General features: G+C 38.1%; 1 pseudogene; it reads left to right on the forward strand.

The window, feature by feature from the left end:
* Nucleotides 1–308: 308 nt before the first annotated feature.
* On the forward strand, nucleotides 309–1,219 carry LOC111093143 (annotated as a pseudogene).
* Nucleotides 1,220–5,013: the final 3,794 nt, after the last annotated feature.

The following is a 5,013-nucleotide window of genomic DNA, read 5'->3' on the forward strand; positions in this document are numbered from 1 at the left end:
AGATGAGATGTTCTCTATTTTCTCTCTCTCTTTCCAATGTTAAATATTTTCATTTCACTATACTTTAAAGGTAATGTGAAAGATGATGAGGGTAGAAATCAAAATGTTATGTGAACTAACAACATTTAAACATTTTTTAGACAATTATTTAAAAAACACTAAGAACATTACTTTAAAGGAACACTTTGAGCACACCATAGGAGCCAATAAAACCCAAACTAACAATTTTATATAAAGATGCCATCTATATGTCATATGTGTATCTATATGTCATATTTCTGTGTGTGTGTATGCTGCTCTCTCAGAAGGAAGTGATCACATTAGATGATCTCATGGCCCACCTTGGAGAGATTACCTCCTGTCCGTCAGTTCCCCGAAATCGGAGGGACTTCAGCTTCATTTTCAGCAGAATGTGCATGATGCAATGACAACGCTGCCTAAACTGGCTGTAAGTCTTAATATCAATGTGCAATTCACAGGTGTCTCAGATTCTAAGTGTGCATCTGAGTGCAGGATCTTTGGCCCGCTAAGCATAACTCTATACTATGGCTGGCTTGTTGATCCCCAGACTTATGAGGCTGGGAGTGCAGTTGGGAAACTGAGTTATAACCAGCTGGTAGAGAAGATTTTCACCTGCAAACACTCCAGGAACACCAACCTCATAACAGAACAGGCCCCAGTTGCAGAGCAGTTCCAGGAGACTATTGAGAGAGCTAGGATTTACCATGGTCTGTGTGAGCTAATGGCAGCTGCCATGAAAAGTGAACTTAGTGTCTTCTTCTAAAATAAGCATTTTAGTACTATGACTAAGCATCAAAGCCCCTTGTACCTAATGGTCAGCACCAGGACCTTCTCCAGAAGGAGCAAATAGTATGGGAAAACTACGCATTGTGGATGGAGACAGGGGCCCTTGTGACTCTGACTTGTACTTCAGTCATTCCCTGGGTAGATTGGCAAAAGGTGGGAGTAGCAACAAGGTACGTTGGGCTTTAGCAACTTGGAGCTAGCCCAGCAACTTGAACGAGAGAAGTATATACAGCAACAAGCAGTCCAGCCTGCACCAGTGTGAGCCTTGTCACAGCAGGAGAGAGGAGCCACATCTGGACACATAGCTAGGGAGAGTTGTCAAGGCAGACTGTGCTCTCCTATGGTCCCTGCCAGTGCTAAGCTGCCCTGCTCCTTCTTTCAGAGGCTATGGCTATGTTGCTTGCTCCCCTAGCTCAGCCTGTGAGATATGCAAGGTAATTTATTTATGAATTGTTAGGGATCAGAGCACGCAATAAATATCAAATTCAGACCCAGTAATACTTACTGAATGCTTATTATAGCAATATTTGAGTTATCTCATTTAATCTTCACATCTCAAGGCAAGAAGTACCATTCCTGCCATCTCTTTATAGATGAGGATACTGAGACACAGAAGAAAGCAATAGCTCACTCAAGATTACCCAGCTAGTCAATAGTAGATCTGAAATTCTAAACAGGCTTGCTGATTCTAGATCCCAAGCTCTCAACTCCTGTACTACAGCTTCATCCCATATTACTTGGGGAAAAAAATTGCTAGCTAAATAAAGACAGTAAATGCCATTATAATGATGTGTATTAGAAGAGGTTGCTAAATAAAAAGGATAATAAAATGTGATTTAGATGCGAATTCAACTAATTATACTGAAAATCATTTTTAAAATATTTTAGATCCCTTCCCTTATTTGAACTCAAATGATCAAATAATTTTTACCCAATTATCTTATCAGTACATAGCTGTCACAGCATGGTATGGCCCACTCAACAAGGTGACCAATGAACTAGAATTGCTATAAACTGAAAAAATAATTATCATGGGTTTGACAAATTTCTTAGCTATTGACTTACAGATTTATAGCATCGGGTCAACGTTGGATGCAAAATTTAGTTCATTGTCTCACTAACAAAGATTAAAGACTTATGATCAGAATCTTTGTGCTGTGTAAATTTAGTATGCAATATCTGCACACTAAGCTAACGGTGGGCTCTGCAGAAATACACTGGCACCCAGATTCTACTGACCTTTATCTTGGACAGCTGCCCTAACCTCCCATGGCTCTGATCACTAGAATCAATGGAACAGGGAGATTTCATCACACTCAAACTCACTTTCTTACACTGTGCCTTTTGACTGTTTCAAGGGCTAATGCTCAGCTAGTCAGGCCTTCAAGCCAGAGATTTGACATTTTGAAATAATAATTAAAAGAGAGCAGGCACTTTCATTTTAATAAGCTTACTTCCATCCTTCAGGGAGAAACTCAGCTGATCCAAATCCAAGAGAAATATGCTTGGGTTTCTCTTCTTTTTATCTGTCTCTGACTCTTATACCCAATCTTGACATTACACATGAAAATAAAAGCCAAATTGTATTCCGTAATTGTAAACATCCTGATTTTCCTAGCAAGGAAAGGAAAACAAAATATACGGAGCCTAATAAATCTCAGACCTATGTTTGGTGGTTTAATTCTAGTTTGGCAATAATACATAGTTGGTATAATTTAGCTCTACGTACATGAAAAAATAAGGCTCTTTCGAGCAAGATAGATTTGTTTTTAAGCGAGCATTGTTCAGTGGTATCTGCCCTCCACTTAGCAGCCATCTACTTAAGAGAGTAGCTTTCATTCACTGATTTCACTTCCTCACTTCCTATTTCTCAACCGATGATATTTTGGCTTTTACATTCCCCTTAAGATTGTTCTCAAAAGCTCATCTTTGTTGGGCACATTCTGACAGCTGTCAACAAATTCAATGTTTCATTTTCATTCTTCCTTAATTAGGATTTGACACCTCTGTCATTTTTGTATATGTGAATAACATCCATACCTATATAGGTATATATATCCTAGGTCTTAAAATATTAAGCCCGCATATCTAACTACTAAGTGAGCGAACTATGGATTTTCCATATTCAACTACAATGCAACGTATTTCAACTGAACTCCTCTTCTTTCCTTCCAAAAACTCTTCTATCGCTCACTGTAAATTGTTCTACCATTTACATAAAAACAGAAGTTAAAACTACCGAATTACATAAAACATAAATGAGGGCATCATTTTTTACTCCTTGCTTTCCCCCAGTCATTCACGTGTTAATTCTGATGAATTGTTTAATGCTCCACTCCTTTCTATTAGTTACATTTACTGAGGTCACCAATATCTTTACCTACAATTTCTCAGTGGTATCCAACTTTCTAACTATTTTCTACTGCAGCCAGAGTGATGTTTCTAAATTTCAAAATAATGCATGTCATTCTTCTGCTTAAAATTCTGTATTACTTTCACATTGCTCTTGGGATCAAAATCCTTAGCTTTCTATACTCTAAACCTGTTGTTTCTTCCTCTTAGGTCCCAAAGTAACTTTTTCCACCCATCTTCATTTTCCCAAATATCTTTGCATTGCTCACATTATGTTCCACTCATCTTTATGTTTAAATTTAGACATGCATAGGATCGATAAATCTTCCATAACAACTAAGCCTCAATGAGGAGCTAGAGTGCCCCATATTGTCCCCATGATAACATTTATCACATCAAATCCTAGTTCCTTTTTCAGTTGACCATATCTTTTTAGAAAAATCTAAATTCAATTAGCCAACATAATACATCATTAGTTTCAGATGTAGAGTTCAGTATTGCATCAGTTGCATATCACATCATGTGCCCTCCTTAATGCCCATCACCTAGTTACTCCATCCCCCCCAACTACCTCCCCTCCAGCAATCCTCAGTTTGTTTCCTATAGTTAAGAGTCTCTCATGGTTTGTCTCCGTCTCTGGTTTCTTCCCATTCAGTTTTCCCTCCCTTCACCTATGATCCTCTGTGCTATATCTTATATTCCACATATGAGTGAAATCATATGATAATTGTCTTTCTCTGGTTGACTTATTTTGCTCAGCATTATACCCTCCAGTTCCATCCATGTCAATGTAAATGGTAAGCATTCATCCTTTTTGATGTCTGAGTAATATTCTATTGTGTATATACACACATCTTCCTCATCCATTCATCGGTTGATGGACATCCACACTGGCTATTGTGGACATTACTGCTATGAACACTGGGATGCAGGTGCCCGTCAGATCACTACATTTGTATATTTGGGGTAAATCCTTAGTAGTGAAATTGCTGGGTCATAGGGTAGCTCTATTCTTAACTTCTTGAGGAACCTCCACACAGTTTTCCAGAGTGGCTGTACCAGCTTGTATTCCCATCAACAGTGTAAGAGGGTTCCTCTTTCTCTGCATACTTGCAAACATTTGTTTTTTCCTGGCTAAAAGTAATTAATTAATTAAGTCAGATTACAGCTGACTGATGTGAGGAGGTATCTCATTGTGGTTTTGATTTGTACTTCCATTATGACAAGTGATGTGAAGCATTTTTTCATGTGTCTGTAGATCATTTGCATGTCTTCTTTGGAGAAATGTCTGTTTGTCTTCTGCCCATTTCTTGACTAGATTGTTGTTTTTTGGGTGTGGAGTTTGATAAATTCTTTATATATCTTGGATACTAGCCCTCTATCTGATATGTTATTTGCAAATATCTTCTCCCATTCTGTAGGTTGCCTTTTAGTTAGCTGAGTGTTTCCCTTGCTATGCAAAAGCTTTTTATCTTGATGAACTCCCAATAGTTCATTTTTGCTTTTGTTTCCTTTGTCTTTGGAGATGTATCTAGCAAGAATTTACCGTGGCCACGGTCAAAGAGGTGGCTGCCTGTGTTCTCCTCCAAGATTTTGATGGATTCCTGTCTCACATTTAGGTCTTTCATACATTTTGAGTTTATCTCTGTGTATGGTGTAAGAAAATGGTCCAGTTTCTTTCTCCTACATGTGGCTGCCCAATTTTCCCAATACCGTTTATTGAAGAGACTTTTTTTCCATTAGATATTCTTTTCTGCTTTGTCAAAGACTAGTTGACCATAGAGTTGAGGGTCCATTTCTGCATTCTCTATTCTGTTCCATTGATCTATGTGTTTATTTTTGTGCCAGTACCAT

Source organism: Canis lupus, chromosome 29 (assembly GCF_011100685.1).
Source record: "Canis lupus familiaris isolate Mischka breed German Shepherd chromosome 29, alternate assembly UU_Cfam_GSD_1.0, whole genome shotgun sequence".
NCBI lineage: Eukaryota > Metazoa > Chordata > Mammalia > Carnivora > Canidae > Canis > Canis lupus.